The following is a 17733-nucleotide window of genomic DNA, read 5'->3' on the forward strand; positions in this document are numbered from 1 at the left end:
GAGGGGGGCATATGCAGCATCAAGAGGTGCACACACACACACACACACACACACACACACACTGATGAAACACAAATACTCATGAAAGACAAAAATCTACTAAAATTGAAAGAGATGTTGGCAATTTTGTTTCCATCCTTTCAACCATCTTCTTTCTGGTTTCCTGCGCAGCAGAAACAGATAAGTGCGCTTTAAACATTGTGAACAATTCATATTTCATTACGTCCATTTAGTTTCCTTTCATTCCACCAGGGGGCTCCACTCTACGGGCTCGTTTACGCAGCTACGATTTCAGCTGAAAACGCATAAAATTAATTGCATTTTGTGTGTCTGAAAATGCTTTTTAAAAATGGCTCCCAAGGTGAAACTTTTCAAAAGCGCTCCGACTACATTGTTGTGTACACAGAGGAAGACGGCACTTCCCAGAAACACTTGGGCTCCATCCTGAGTTGACGACGGCAGCGTCGCTGCAGTGCACGAGCACCATAGCTGTGGTTAATAGTTGTTCTGCACTGATACAAGACCATTACAAAAAATATCACTTCATGAAGCAATGGATAAAATTAGAGCCGTGGTTTACGATGGCAAACATTCGGCTCCCTCCGTAAAAGGTTTGGAATTCTGAGCTATATACTTTGCTAATTATCCCAATATTCCCATTGTTAATGCTTATAGCATATTGTTTTCAATTTTTCAACCATTTTTGTGCAAATGGTGCAAGGGGCCCGGCAATATGTATATATATATCACAACACTGCAAAAGTTTCGCCACCACTGTTTTAATTTCTTTTTTTTTTTTAATGTTAGCACACGACTGATATTTGCATATTCAACAGACATGAGAGACTTTTTCTTTTCTTTTTTTTGGATCTCATTTATTTACAACTCATCATTTTTCATAATAGCATATCTGTGTAGTGTGTGGATGGAAGATAAGGCAGCGGGCCGGGGCACCGATGGCAGATAAAACCAGTCTGATGGATGTCTGCTGTGGAAGAAATCCTTTTTGTGCCGCCAAAACACATTATGAAGAAAGGATCGATGGAAATACACCATCTTCACATTCAGCCCGTGCACTTGTTTTATGAATGTAAATGGAGAAACTGATAAGAGTACAAACACTATTTCTAATATTTACTGTGATGCATGTTTTGCATATCACAAGTCTTGATGTTAATCTGAAACAACGGGTTTACACCGAGGTCCCCCAAAGAGCTTTCATATCATTCAGCTCCTCTCTATTAGCATGCATCTCAGTCTGCATGTCATTTACATTCAGCTAATTGAAACCATCTGTCTTAAGATATTTAAATTAGATTTTTCTTCTTAATCTACGAAAAGCAGTCAGAGTACGACCAAACAGAGGAGTAACTTAAATATGTGTGGATGCGGTTTGCCCTGTTATAAAGTGACACAAATGCCTTTGGAAGAGGGTTCTAATAGAATTTAATCTGACTCAATTCATCGTTTTATTGCCAATGTTTGACTGTGGTCGTGAAATGTTTTTACACACCTCTAATAGCACAAACTTTTTCCTTGAATTCCTGATTAACTCTGCTGGTCGAGACACAATTCTGATTTTTTAAAAAAGGCCCAGGCTTCATTCACATAACCACGGTGGAGACCCTGAAAACACGGCTTCATGAAAACGGCTTCAAAGATATTTCTGACAACGCTCCAACTCGGTCTCCATGGGAACAAGGGAAATGCAACATTTTTAAAAGTCTGCTGCCATGGTAATAGTAACTAGTAGTTGTGCACATGCTCAGTAGAGCCAATCAGAACGATGTTTCCTCCGTGGTGTCATGACTCCCTGTCCATGTTCGCCTGGACGTCTGTCCACTGGAAGGTCTGTGTTCTCACACTGTTAATGTTTCGAGCAGAATGTTCTCTGCTCCTTGTGTTCATGGTTTCATTACAAAATCATCCACCGGCATTACGGCTTAGTGTTTGCATGTCGCAGTGCTAACTTTTGCAATGAATGTGTGGGATGGAGAGGAGCGCTGCATGCAAGAGACAGATGCTGTCAATGGCATTGACACGCACCACGCACACACACACACACACACACACACGCACACACACACACACACACACACACACACACACACACACACACACACACACACACACACACACACACACACACACACACACACACACACACACGCAACGATTCCCAAAACCTGACAAGCACAGCCATGAAGCTCATGTGCTTGGCTGTCCCACGGATGAACTCCAGCTCCAGAGATTCACACTAAAGCTAGAGGAGCCTGATCAAATACTGCTATTCCCCACTGCACCCCCCCCCCCCCCGCCCCCCCACCCCAACACACACACACACACACAGTGTAGGGGATGACAGTGGAATGCTAATGTCTGGATCTATTTACATTTCAAGCTGTACGACTGTCAGCACATCTCTGTTTGGAGGCACGGGAGGAGAATTGTTGTGAGCCTAACTTTTAAACCGGCGGCTCACATCAAGGCCTCGGAACGAAGCTTGGCGGCTCCTTTCATCTGCCATTTTGATTACAGGTCCCCCTGTTTACACCTGGAACCCGCGCCCTGACAGAGATTAGCTCAAAAAGCCGTCAGATAGATAATGAAGACCCCTTTTGTCAAACGAACCGAGAAAGTGCCATGGGGCGGTTGGTAGAGCCATCGTCTCCCAATCGGAAGGTTGCAGGTTCCATTCCATCTGTGCATGTCTGTGGTGTAATAAAACGAAAACACATATGACAAGGCTGGAAAAGGCATGTAATTTATTCCCCTCATGTATCAGAAAGAATCGCTTGTCTCAACAGCAAACATTAAATTGTTGAGGGAACAGATGTTTTGGTGTGATTCCATGATGTTCTCCAACACGGTCATATAGAACTGCCATTGTTTGGTGAGACTCATATGCTTGTAGGGTCAAAAGGTCAATTGGAAACCCTCTAAGTTTGAACAAATCGCTAATTAATAGATTTGTTTGAGTGTATATGTGTGTGTGTGTGGGGGGGGGGGGACGTCATTGTTTGCGTCTCATGTTGGCCCCGCCCCTTTAGCTGTCAAAACAATTTCCCTGCTGGTTTGACGAGAGGGATTGTCGTTCCATCCCTGCCGTCTCGCGGCCTCTCAAGCCACGTCGAGCTGCTGTGTGAACGGCGTCGTCTCCTTTCACAGTCCAGACGCACTCATTAGGACGCCCCGTACTTGGCCGACAGAGAGAAAGCCGCCGGCTTTTTGAACTCGACGTGCCGTGAATGGAGACGAGAGCGGTGGAGCCCATGTTGCAGAGCACGTGGCGGTTCGTGAACTCGGCGCGGCTTCTGCAGCGAGACGAGCGCCGTTTGATCACCTCTGATTCAAGACGTCGGCGCACCAACAGAGAGAGCGCCATTCCTCACATGTCGCCCTTTAATCCTATTGTCATTATCATAATAGCTTCATGCACTACATTGATTGTTATATATCATCATGGTTGCTTGTAAACTCACTTAGCCGGATTCAAGGCTTTGACATTTTTCTAAATTTCTTTCATTTTAAAGACTAATAACCGTGAAGAAATAGTAAAACAATCCAAGAGTTGTAATAGATAATAGGTGTGTGTTTCACTGCTAATGCTGATGAGAACTTATAGAGCGCACACACACACACACACACACACACACACACACACACACACACACACACTAAGGATGAACTCAAAATAATTAGCTATTTGAATGAATTCAAATATGAACATTCATTGTGAGACGGTTAAAATTATTTTTAACTTTAGTTTTTAAATGTATTGACTGGATTATTGAACATATTTGTAGCAGGGTTTATTGACATTTGTCGCATTTTGTCAATTTAATGAAGTTGCTTTAACTGGAATTGAGCTGAATAAAAGGAGTTGATTCCTTTTAATAGCGTTTCTTTCCCCAGAGCGTTTTCTTTCTCTCGATGTGTGTGTGTGTGTGTGTGTGTGTGTGTGTGTGTGTGTGTGTGTGTGTGTGTGTGTGTGTGTGTGTGTGTGTGTGTGTGTGTGTGTGTGTGTGTGTGTGTGTGTGTGTGTGTGTGTGTGTGGGTTATGAACATGCTCACAGCTTGAATTAATATTCAAAGCCTTTGCTCTGCCGTTCTGTAGCGTATATGTTTCTACAAAGTCCCACTCGCTATGAACGGAGACGTTTCAAACACATTGACGATGTAGTTTGAGTTTCCCACTTAAAATTATTTGAATTAATGAAAATATGACCATCAATTGTGAGACAGCAGAAATGTTTGTATTTTTTAAATTCTTTTTTTTACCTTTAATTTCATTGACTAGATTATTCCAAATATTCAGAATGAGTTTGTATCATTTCAATACAATACATACTGAACTAGTTTGAATGAGTTCCTTTAGTTTAAATTGAGCTGATTCAACTTAAAAATTTATTTTATTTCAAAATGTTTTCTTTGATGGATACGTGTGTGTGTGTGTGTGTGTGTGTGTGTGTGTGTGTGTGTGTGTGTGTGTGTGTGTGTGTGTGTGTGTGTGTGTGTGTGTGTGTGTGTGTCAAACACTTTGTAGTGTAAACATTTCTGCACTGAGACGTTTCAAACACATCAACAAAGTGCTTTCATAACTAAAACTGAGTGCTTCTACTTTTATTTTTTTTACTGTTGTGAATCTGGTAGTGATGAAGAGGATGAAAAAGGACTTCTGCTGATGTCTTCTTGCGTGCAAAAAAAATATGTTTATTCACAAGGTTAGTAACATCAGGATAACAGCTCGTATCTGGAGAGAGCGGCGGGATGGCGGGATGGCGGGATGAGACTCAGAGCAGCGGCTGTCTGCGTGTTTTAAACCAGAAGCACCACCAGACCATAATGTTGGGACATTGTAGTGTCAAATCATATTGATATGGAAGCCCTTCTCTAGCACTCCTTAATGAAACACTCACTCAGCAAAAAGAAGGGGGAAAAGAGAGAAAATATACTTCAGTACAATTTAAGAAATATAACAACACAATTATTCAGTACACACACACAGACACACGCTCACACACACAACACACACACACACACACACACACACACACACACACACACACACACACACACACACACACACACACACACACACACACACACACACACGCAGTCTTTACAGGTTACAATGAAATCACAAATTAACAGCAGTGTTTAAAATAGAATGAATGCATTAAGTTCTTTCAATTCATTATTTCAAGTTCAATCAGTTCTTTTTTTTTTTTAAATCAGAAAGTGAAACCAAAACACCCAGATTTCACCCAGAAAGGATGGTTTGAAGTCATAAATTATGAATGCAAATTTTATTCTGATTAAAGTATTTTCAGGAGGTTTTTTTTTTTAATCAGTAATTGTGCTAATTTAAACACAAGAGGAATGGATTATTTCATATTTTTCCCATGTTATAATGAATGAAATAAGTCTTTGTTAATAATAATGGGATCCAGTGCCAACAGTAACTTATTAGATATCTTCTCCACAGAGCCTGAAATAACACAAAGTGCCCGAAAACTCCTTAATTGATCATTTTCAGGAGCTCGCTTGATCAGGACAATCAAACAGGACGTGCCACAGGAAACAAGCATGTATTAAAGCAGAAATCTAGAAAGATGACAGAGCAAGTCTGTGTTGTTCTGCACATTAGAATGAGAGTTTTTCCCCTGAAATGCTCTGTGAAGCTGCTTCGTTTGGGAATAATAGGACATTAACAATGAGAGCGCCGTACAGCCCGGGAATGTTATTAACATTCAGGAGAGCAGTGGGTTTGTTCACAGGGAGAACTGTGAAACAGACAAACTTCTGACAGGCAGCAAAACAGGCGGAGCGCGGCTCATCATGCAGACGTGCAAATGTCGGAAGAAAGATGGTGGGGGTCTGTTTACTGGATGACTTCAACAGAAAACGTTGTTTCTATGACGGTACTACAAGTCAGTGAAATGGGGCCTTATAAATAAGATCAATTCTGCAGAGGAAGTCCAGACTTGTTCTGTACATGTTCCACGAGATCAACAACAACTGATCTTACAGTCGTACTGTCGAACTTGACAGCACTCCTCCAGCAAAATGCACATTTACTACTCTTCACTTCACCAGTGTTCAACATGCAGCTCCGTGGCCTTGTGGCTCCCTGAAGGGCTCAGATTATCTTTTTTAAATGAACTTTTTTTTTTTCCATTTTACCTACATATTGTGCTGATTTTCAAAAAATGGTCTGATAATATCCAGGATGGAAGCAGGTAAAACAGAAATAAGGTAAAACAGCTGAAAGCGCCACAATAGAAAAACTGACAAATGATACGATTAAAATTGTCAGCACAGCTTTTCTTTCAAGGTAAAGAGTGAAATAATGAATGGGGAAAGGATAGAGATAAAAAAGAAAGGAAATTAGAATAGAAAAAAGTATAGCTTTATTCAGGAAAAGAATAGAAAGGGATTGAGAAAAGAAATAAAAGAAAAATGGGAGAAGAAAATAGAAAAATGAAAAAGGAAAAGAAAATTGGTTGCACCTTATTTTCAGAAAAGAAAAGGGGAGACAGGAAATGAAAAATGAAACAAAAAGAGGAAAAAAGAATGGAAATAAGAAAAAAGTAAGTCGTTTCTTTATCAAATGCTTTTCACAGATAAAAATCACAAAGTGCTGTACAGAAAATCGGCGCAATAAAACAGGACATGAATTTCGTGAGAAAAGTATTTCGCCAAAAGCGTTTTTAAATTAAATTGTCTTCAAGTGCGTTTTAAAAGAACTTGTGGAGGGACGGGGGCAAGACGTTCCATAGCCTGGGGGCTCCAGCCTGAAAGGACCCCCCCACCCCCCCCTCCCCCCCAGGTTTTAAAGTGGGTCTTTTGGACCTGCAGGAGACTCTGGTCTGAAGACCAGCGGGACGCTCTGAGGCGTAGGGACACAGCATGTCCACCATGTACTGAGGGGCCTGACCGTGCAACGCCCGGAAAGTGAGAGTTCGAAATTTGAAATTCTAAAGTCAATTTGAAATTTGACTGAGAGCCAACGAAGATTTGATAAGATGGGGGTGATTTGGGCAAACCGCTCAAAAGTCTTGCAGCTGAGTTTTGATTGACCTGACGTCTGCCGGGGACGGTCTTATTTACGCAGGTGAAAATGGAATTGCAATAATCAAGGCGAGACGGAAATCAAAGCATGACGACCATTTCAAGGTCTGGTTTTGACAGCATCCTCCTACTTTACAGAGATTTCTCAGCTTCTGGAGGTGCAGATGAAGTTCATTCATTTATTTAATTTGCAAGACGTTTCAACACCTGGAAGACATTTCAAAGCCTGGATCACTTTGGGCTTAACGACTGTGCGGACTTGTCCTCTTCGCTCTTTCACTTTGCTTCTGCTCTTTTTTTCCCCCTGATATTATTTCATGGTCTTCTTTTTAAATACAAGAGAACTTTTCAAAGAAATACTTTTGTGTTTCTGTCAACATGATAGTTATTAGAATCAACTGATAAGAACAAAACTTCACTTTTTTGTATGATGATACGTATCAATGCAAACAGCTGTCGTATGGAAAGTTTGACTCTTCAGGTGAACTCTTCCTGTCGGATGATGTTAGTAACCGTCTCCAGACCACACAAATACAACGACAACCTCTTTCATGACTCTAGCAACCTGCCGTCTGCTGGATGTATTGATTATGACTGTCGTGGTAACGGGTGATTTTAATATTCATTGTGATAATCCAGAAGAAAACGATACAAAGGAACTTCTGAACACCCATCGTGTGACTCCACACACAGCAAGGGACACGTCTTAGACTTGGTTGTTTCCAAAGGTCCTAAACATTTCTGAGGCTGTGGTGAAAGATTTCCGACCACGACCTTGTTTCATTGAAAGTCTCTATCTGAGCTGACGGCAGTAGAAGTCACACAGAGTTGATCAGAAAACGTCACATTGATGTGTTTGTTTTCAGCACACATCAACCCTCTCAGGGAAAAACTTCCTGACTGAAAATAATATTTGGTGTATTTCTTTTTCACAAGCATGAATGACTCATATAACAGGTTTACGGTTAAATATAAACTAACCCTTTTAGTTTCATCGTTATAAATGTATATAAAATAAGGCAAGACAAAAGTTTTAATTTGTGTTACAACCCTCAAGTGATAGTCTGACCACAGCTAAAAGCTGTGATAGTGTCATGAAAGAAATACTTGTGTGAGAGAGTAATAAACTACTTCTAAACCTGGTGAATGGATGACGGCTCTTGGTTTACCAGTAATATTTATGTATGTATTTGCTCGATCCGGAGGTATTTCTGCCGCCGCAGCGTGAAGTCAGGACTGGAATCACACGCAGACAAAACATACATAATAGGAAAGATAATGAAACCCAAAAAAATCTAACAAATGGATGAATAAAACCCACATTTTAGTGTAAAAGACATCAGGTTTGAAAAGTTACTGAAATTATTAGAACATAATGGGAGTTAAATGTATGCTTGACTGTATGTGTGTCTGAAGTTTACGTCACTTGCTCTTTGTGACGACCGTAAACTATGATTCATTCTATAAAGTTGATCATCACAAATTAGTACCTCACATATTGTTCCAACTAAATCGATTCGTTCACTGTAGTTTTACAACTTCAGTTCTTCAACTCAATATTTTCTAGTTAAAAAGAAATTGCTGGTAAATATTTGCGTCAACTCAGTTAACAAAAGTTCTTTTTTTTAAGAAGCCAGTAGGTTTATTTGTGAATCTGTAATTCAGCCGACAGCCTCCGAGTTGATTTTATTAGCCACCTCGTTGAAATTCATTGAAATACTTTTGCTACGGAACAGTTAGAGGGTCAGCTGACTCCACTGTAAGCCCCAACAAGCTCACAGAACGCAAAACGTTCTGTGTAACAGTTTATACACGAATATTAAAGCTATATTGTTGTTAAATCTTTAAAGATGATATTCAAATTATTTATCTGAGATAAACTTAAAACACCACTGAGCATCACTTAAATATTCTTGTGTGATCTGTTACACAAAACGTTTTGAGTTCTGTGAGCTTGTTGGGGTTTACAGTCCAAATCAAAACTTAAAATACTTCAACACTTTTCCTTCACTGTGAAAATAAACATGTTGTTCCAAGCCTTACAGCAGGTGTGCTAAATAGATTTTAAGTTTCGTGTCATGACAACCTTAAATTACATTGTTTTCTTTGTTGTGCTGCAGAGAAAAACCCTGGTTGACATCAGGTACGTCAAGACTTCACATGGATTCCTCCTTGAAAGACTGACTAAAGTCTGGAATCAAATAAACAATTTAGAATTTGTCAGTATTTATAAATCATAGAAAGTGCCATTTAAAGCCAGGAGAGAAATTCTTCAGCACAATCAAATGACTTTGAGTGTGCAGGTTCTGTGTGATAAATACAAGTTTCATCACAGTCGCTGAATGAGTTGGATCAACACAAACAATTGTTTTCATTCACACAAAATATTTTTTTCTTTGAAAGAATTATGCAGAACGGACTTGAAATGATTGAATCATTGCAGTAATTAAATACCACCAATATACTTACCCACCACGTTCAGGCTGGCTGAAAATGAATGAAACGTATATTTGCATTAATTTGAGTGGTGATTCGTGCAACTAATTTATTTATGTTTCAGCACGTTATGCACATCATTTTATTTATTAATGAATACATCCCGTCTGTGTTTGTTTCATTGAATTTCAAATATGTTTTCATTGTGGATTTTAGCGCCAGCTCCGATGTCAAATCATCACACAAATTAAATATCAAATAATGAATAGACTCCTAATAATCCTCATTCAAAGATAAGGTCTATGTGTTAATAATAGAAATGATACATGAACTTTTCACAGCTGCATTCAGCGGCCACAACAAGCCGGCTTTCATCCTGAGTGAGCGGCAAAATAGAACCATAATAACCGTTAAATTAAAACTTTAAAGATTTTCTTTGTTTGCACAGAGTGTAAGTTATAAAAACTTTCACAAAACTGAGCAATCACTACCGAAAAATTACAATCTCAACATGAAGACAATCTTAATAAAACCCTCTGCTGTAAAATATGGTGAAATGTCCAGAAAACGTCTGTCACTGTTGCATTCTGGGTGTTTTTACAAACGCCCCCCCGACAGCACGGCTTTGAGGCTCGCTTGGTAGCAACCGGATAGCAAACTTTCACGGCAGCGCCACTGAGACCTCAGCTCAACGTCTCACATTATGTGGTGTCCACTTCTCAAAAAAAACTAATTGTAATCAATGTTTTCTTTGAAATCTCCACCATCACCTTGGTGGTTTGACTGGATTGGAGCCTCTTGGGGGCCTGTCTTGTCTCACAGCCTCATGTTTGACACCCTGGACTAGATTGGATTTACAAGATGAGAAGGCAGCAAGGAAATTATATGACTTATTGTTTTTTTTTGTTTTGTTTAAATTCACCTTCTTGTTCAGATTTTAAATGTTAAGTTCTGACACGTGTGTTAATGTTATGTGTGACATGAACAATCCTGAAAGTTTTGATTAAATTTCAAATGTTGTCGTCTTTTTGACTATTTCTGAGTTGTGTGTTCTGGTCGTCCTCCTTTTCATTGTGATGTTTGATTGGACAGGATCAGACTCCTGACGTTTAATAATAATAATAATAATAATAATAATAATACTGATGATAATAATAGTATTTGAAGGTACCTTTCCCAGCACACAAGGCCACTTCCAACATCTGTAAGAACAACCACTCTTCATCTGTGTTGCTTTCTTTTCTTTTGTCCTCTTCCATCGGCGGGTTCATAGAGTGACAGATGATGAGTTTGCAGAGTGAGGATGTCGAGGCGACAGAGGCAGGCAGGCAGGCAGGCAGGCAGGCAGGCAGGTCTCCAGCTTATCAGTGGAACTCAAACTGCTCCAATCCAGTTATCACGCTCCTGTACTGCCCTCATCTGGCCAATCAGGGAAGTGATGAAGCCTCAAAGGCTTCAGTGGGTTGTACAATAATTATAATATAACATATTATGTCAAGGAAGGCCATTTATACCATTTTAAATATATATGTATATATATAGTCATACATTCACCTTCAGGATCTCATTCAAAGTTGAATATTATTTAGACAATTCAATAGAATTTGATGTTGTATTTAAAATACGTTTGTTATTATCATAAGGTATTCCACATGAGCAAGCAGAGGAGACTAGAAAGGAAAAGCTCCTTTTGAACAGGAAGAAAGCTGCAGAAGCAGACTCAGAGGAAGACTCTTTGCGGTTCCTGTTGGGGTTATAGGACAGCGGGACAGAAAAGGGTTGGACAGACAGACTGTGGGAAGAGATTCAAACTGTGGTTCAGGTCAGGGGGAGGGTTTCTTGAGCCTTCAGCTCCTCACCTGCTTGAGCCATCATAACCTCACACTTTTGAGCCTTAAGCTCCTTGCCCTCCAGTACCTTTAGCTCCTCAGCGTCTTGAGTCTTCAGCTCCTCACCTCCTTGATGTTCAGTTCCTCACCTTCTTGATGTTCAGCTCCTCACCCTCTTGAGCCTTCAGTTCCTCACCTTTTTGAGCCTCCAGCTCCTTACCCTATTGAGCCTTCAGCTCTTCACCATCATGAGCCTACAGCTCCTCACTTTCTTCAGCCTTCAACTCCTTACCCTATTGAGCCTTCAGCTCCTCGCCTTCTTAAGCCTTAATCTCCTCACCCTCTTGAGCCTTCAGCTCCTCTCCCTCTGGTACCTTTAGCTCCTCAGCCTCTTGAGCCTTCAGCTCCTCACCTCCTTGACGTTCAGTTCCTCACCTTCTTGAGCCTTCAGCTCCTCACCTTCTTGAACCTTCAGCTCCTCACCTCCTTGATGTTCAGTTCCTCACCTTCTTGAGCCTTCAGCTCCTCACCTTCTTGACCCTTCAGCTCGTCACCCTTTTGAGCCTTCAGCTCCTCACCTTCTTGATGTTCAGCTCCTCACCCTCTTGAGCCTTCAGTTCCTCACCTTTTTGAGCCTCCAGCTCCTTACCCTATTGAGCCTTCAGCTCCTCACCATCATGAGCCTACAGCTCCTCACTTTCTTCAGCCTTCAACTCCTTACCCTATTGAGCCTTCAGCTCCTCGCCTTCTTAAGCCTTAATCTCCTCACCCTCTTGAGCCTTCAGCTCCTCTCCCTCTGGTACCTTTAGCTCCTCAGCCTCTTGAGCCTTCAACTCCTCACCTTCTTGAGTCTTCAGCTCCTCACCTTCTTTATTTTCAGCACTTCACCTTCTGGAGCCTTCTGCTCCTCAACCTCCGCGACCTTCAGCTCCTCACCTTCTTGAGCCTTCAGCTCCTCGCCCTCCGGTGCCTTCAGCTCCTCACCCTATTGAGCCTTCGGCTCCTCACCATCTTGAGCCTTCAGCCCCTCACCCTATTGAGCCTTCAGCTCCTCACATTTTTTAGCCTTCAGCTCTTCGCTCTCTTGAGCCTTCAGCAACTCACCTTCTTGATTTTCTGCACGTCACCTTCTGGAGCGTTCTGCTCCTCGCCTTCTTGAGCCTTCAGCCCCTCACCCTATTGAACCTTCAGCTCCTCATCTTCTTTAGCCTTCAGCCCCTCACCCTCTTGAGCCTTCAGCTCCTCACCTTCTTTAGCCTTCAGCTCCTCACCTTCTTAAGCCTTCAGATCCTCGCCTTCAGCTTTTTGCCCTCCGGTACATTTAGCTCCTCAGCCTCTTGAGCATTCAGTTCCTCACCTTCTTGAGCCTTCATGTCCTCGCCCTCCGGTACCTTCAGCTCCTCACCCTCTTGAGCCTTCATCTCCTCACCCTCTTGAGCTTTCAGCTCCTCAAATTCTTGAGCCTTCAGCTCCTCACCCTCTTGAGCTTTCAGCTCTTCAAATTCTTGAGCCTTCAGCTCCTCGCCTTCTTGAACATTCAGCTCCTCGCCCTCCGGTACCTTTAGCTACTCAGTCTCTTGAGCCTTCAGCTCCTCACCTTCTTGATTTTCAGCGCCTCACCTTCTGGAGCCTTCCGCTCCTCACCTTCTTGAACATTTAGCTCCTCACCCCTCAGATCCTTCAGCTCCTCACCCTCTTGAGCAATCAGCTCCTCACCTTCTTGAGCCTTCAGTCCTCACCTTCTTTAGCCTTCAGTTCCTCACCCTCTTGGGCCTTCAGCTCTTCGCCTTCTTAAACCTTCAGCTCCTCACCGTCTTGATTTTCAGCACTTCACATTCTGGAGCCTTCAGTCCTCGCCTTCTTTAGCGTTCAGCTCCTCAAAATTCCTGAGCCTTCAGCTCCTCATTGTCTTGATCCTTCAGCACCTCACCTTCTTGAGCCTTCAGCTCATCACTATTTGAGACTTCAGCTCCTCACCATCTTGAGCCTTCAGCGCCTCCCCTTCTTGAGCCTTCAGCTCCTCGCCTTCTTGAGCCTTCAGCTCCTCACCTTCAGCCTTCAGCTCCTCACTCTATTAAGCCTTCACCTCCTCACCTTCATGAGCCATCAGAACCTCACACTTTTAAACCTTAACCTCCTCACCTTCTTTAGCCTTCAGCTTGCCACCCTCTTGATCTTTCAGCTCCTCACCTTCTTGATCCTTCAGCTCCTCGGCCTCCGGTGCCTTTAGCGCCTCAGCCTCTTCAGCATTCAGTTCCTCACCTTCTTGAGCCTTTAGCTCGTCACTATTTGAGACTGCAGCTCTTCACCTTCTTGATGTTCAGTACCTCACCTTCTGTAGCCTTCAGCTTGTCACCCTATTGAGCTTTCAGCTCCTCACCTTCTGGAGCCTTTAGCTCCTCATTGTCTTGAGCCTTCAGCTCCTCCCCTTCTTAAGTCTTCAGCTGGTCACCCTCTTGTGCATTCAGCTCCTCACCTTTTTGAGCCTTCAACTCCTCTCCTTCTATACCCTTCAGCTCTTCACCTTCTTATGCCTTCACCTCCTCGCCCTCCGGTACCTTTAGCTCCTCAGCCTCTTGAGCCTTCAACTCCTCACCTTCTTCAGGCTTCAGCTCCTCACCTTCTTGATTTTCTGCACCTCACCTTCTGGAGCGTTCTGCACCTCATATTCTTAAGCCTTCAGCTCCTCACCTTCTTGACTTTCCGCACCTGACTTTCTGGAGCCTTCAGCTTCTCAACCTCCGGTACCATCCGCTGCTCACCCTCTTGAGCCTTCAGCTCCTCACCTTCTTCAGCCTTCAGCTCCTCACCTAATTGATTTTCAGCACTTCACCTTCTGGAGCCTTTAGCTCCTCACCTTCTTGAGCCTTCAGCACCTCACCTTCTTTAGCTTTCAGCTCTTCGTCCTCCGGTACATTTAGCTCCTAAGCCTCTTGAGCCTTTAGCTTCTCACCTTCTTTATGTTCAGTACCTCACCTTCTTTAGCCTTCACCTTGTCACTCTCTCGAGCTTTCAGCTCCTCACCCTCGAGCCTTCAGCTCCTCACCTACTTCAGCCTTCAGCTCCTCACTCCATTGAGCCTTCAGCTCCTCGCCTTCTTGAGCCTTCAGTTCCTCGCTCTCCGGTACCTTCAGCTCCTCACCCTCTTGAGCCTTCAGCTCCTCACCCTTTGGTACCTTTAGCTCCTCAGCCTCTTGAGCCTTCAGCTCCTCCCCTTCTGGAGCCTTCTGCTCCTCACCTTCTTCAGCCTTAAGCTCGTCAACCTCTTGTGCATTCAGCTCCTCACCTTCTTTAGCCATCAGCTTCTCAACCTCTTGAGCCTTCAGCTCCTCACCTTCTTTAGCCTTCAGTTCCTCACCCTATTGCGCCTTCCGCCCCTCACACTATTGAGCCTTCAGCTCCTCACCCTCTTGGACCTTTAGCTCCTCAGCCTATTGAGCCTTCAGGTCCTCACCCTCTTGTGCTTTCAGCTCCTCACCTTGTTGATTTTATGCACCTCACCTTCTGGAGCCTTCTGCTCCTCACCTTCCGGAGCCTTCAGCTCCTCACCTTCTTAAGCCTTCAGATTTTCGCCTTCAGCTTTTTACCCTCCGGTACTTTTAGCTCCTCACCTTCTTGAGCCTTCAGCACCTCACCTTCTTGAGCTTTCAGCTCCTCGTCCTCTGATACATTAAGCTCCTTAGCCTCTGGAGCCTTCTGCTCCTCACCTTCTTGAGCCTTCAGCTCCTCACCCTCCGGTGCCTTCAGCTCCTCACCCTATTGCGCCTTCAGCCCCTCACACTATTGAGCCTTCAGCTCCTCACCCTCTTGAGTCTTCAACTCCACGCCTTCTTGACCCTTCAGCAGCTCGCCTTCTTGAGCCTACAGCTCCTCACCTTTTTTATTTTATGCACCTCACCTTCTTGAGCTTTCAGCTCCTCGTCCTCTGGTACATTTAGCTCCTCAGCCTCTTGAGCCTTCAGCTCCTCGCCTTCTTGAGCCTTCAGTTCCTCAGCCTCTTGAGTTTTCAGTTCCTCACCTTCTGGAGCCTTCTGCTCCTCACCTTCTTGAGCCTTCAGCTCCTCACCCTCCGGTGCCTTCAGCTCCTCACCCTATTGCGCCTTCAGCCCCTCACACTATTGAGCCTTCAGCTCCTCACCTTCTTGAGCCTTCAGCCCCTCATCCTATTAGCCTTCAGCTCCTCACCTTCATGAGCCTTCAGCTTGTCACCCTCTTGTGCATTCCGCTCCTTATATTATTTAGCCTTCAGCTCCTCACCTTCATGAGCCTTTAGAACCTCACATCCTTCAGCCTTCAGCTCCACACCCTCTTGAGCCTTCAGCTACTCAGACTCTTGAGCCTTCAGCCCCTCACCCTATTGAGACTTCAGCTCCTCGCCTTCTTGAGCCTTCAGCTCCTCACCCTCTTGAGCCTTTAGCTCCTCACCCTCTTGAGCCTTCAGCTCCTCGCCCTATTGAGCATTCAGCTCCTCACGTTCATGAGCCTTCAGCTCGTCACCCTCTTGTGCATTCAGATCCTCGCCATCTTTAGAATTCGGCTCCTTGCCTTCTTGAGCGTTCAGCTCGTCACATTCTTTAGGCTTCAGCTCCTCACCTTGTTGAACCTTCAGCTCCTCGCCCTCCGGTACCTTTTGCTCCTCAGCATCTTGAGCCTTCAGCTCCTCACCTTCTTGAGCCTTCAGCTCCTCACCTTCTGGAGCCTTCAGCTCCTCAACCTCCAGTACCTTCAGCTACTGACCCTCTTGAGCCTTCAGCTCCTCACCCTTTTGATCCTTCAGCTCCTCACCTTCTTGAGCCTTCAACTCCTCACCTTCTTCAGCCTTACGCTCCTCAGCCTCTTGAGCCTTCAGCACCTTATCTTCTGGAGCCTTCTGCTCCTCACCTTCTTGAGCCTTCAGCTTTTCGCCCTCCGGTACCTTTAGCTCCTCATTGTCTTGAGCCTTCACCTCCTCACCTTCTTAAACCTTCAGTTCCTCTCCCTCCGGTACCTTTAGCTCCTCACCCTATTAAGACTTCAACTCTTCACCTTCATGAGCCTTCAGAACCTCACATCCTTGAGCCTTCAGCTCCTCACCCTCTTGAGCCTTTAGCTCCTCACCCTCTTGAGCCTTTAGCTCCTCACCCTCTTGAGCCTTCAGCTCCTCGCCCTATTGAGCATTCAGCTCCTCACCTTCATGAGCCTTCAGCTCGTCACCCTCTTGTGCATTCAGCTCCTCATATTATTTAGCCTTCAGCTCCTCCCCTTCTTTAGCCTTCAGCACCTCACCTTCTTGAACCTTCAGCTCCTCGCCCTCCGGTACCTTTAGCTCTTCACCCTATTGAGACTTCAACTCCTCACCTTCATGAGCCTTCAGAACCTCACATCCTTGAGCCCTCAGCTCCTCGCCTTCTTGAGCCTTCAGCTCCATGTCTTGTTGAGCCTTCAGCTCCTCACCTTCTTAAGCATTCAGCTCCTCACCTTTTTGATTTTATGCACCTCACCTTCTGGAGCCTTCTGCTCCTCACCTTCTGGAGCCTTCAGCTCCTCACCTTCTTAAGCCTTCAGATTTTCGCCTTCAGCTTTTTGCCCTCCGGTACTTTTAGCTCCTCATTGTCTTGAGCCTTCAGCTCCTCGCCTTTTTGAGCCTTCAGTTCCTCAGCCTCTTGAGTTTTCAGTTCCTCACCTTCTGGAGCCTTCTGCTCCTCACCTTCTTGAGCCTTCAGCTCCTCACCCTCCGGTGCCTTCAGCTCCTCACCATATTGCGCCTTCAGCCCCTCACACTATTGAGCCTTCAGCTCCTCACCTTCTTGAGCCTTCAGCCCCTCATCCTATTAGCCTTCAGCTCCTCACCTTCATGAGCCTTCAGCTCGTCACCCTCTTGTGCATTCAGCTCCTCACCCTATTGCGCCTTCAGCCCCTCACCTTCTTGAGTCTTCAGCCCCTTAGCCTCTTAAGCCTTCATCCCATCACCCTATTGAGCCTTCAGCTCCTCACCTTCATGAGCCTTTAGAACCTCACATCCTTGAGCCTTCAGCTCCTCACCTTCTTGAGCCTTCAGCCCCTCATCCTATTAGCCTTCAGCTCCTCACCTTCATGAGCCTTCAGCTCGTCACCCTCTTGTGCATTCAGCTCCTCACCCTATTGCGCCTTCAGCCCCTCACCTTCTTGAGTCTTCAGCCCCTTAGCCTCTTAAGCCTTCATCCCATCACCCTATTGAGCCTTCAGCTCCTCACCTTCATGAGCCTTTAGAACCTCACATCCTTGAGCCTTCAGCTCCTCACCTTCTTGAGCCTTCAGCCCCTCATCCTATTAGCCTTCAGCTCCTCACCTTCATGAGCCTTCAGCTCGTCACCCTCTTGTGCATTCAGCTCCTCACCCTATTGCGCCTTCAGCCCCTCACCTTCTTGAGTCTTCA

This window comes from Blennius ocellaris, assembly GCF_963422515.1.
Source record: "Blennius ocellaris genome assembly, chromosome: 4".
Classification (NCBI taxonomy): domain Eukaryota; kingdom Metazoa; phylum Chordata; class Actinopteri; order Blenniiformes; family Blenniidae; genus Blennius; species Blennius ocellaris.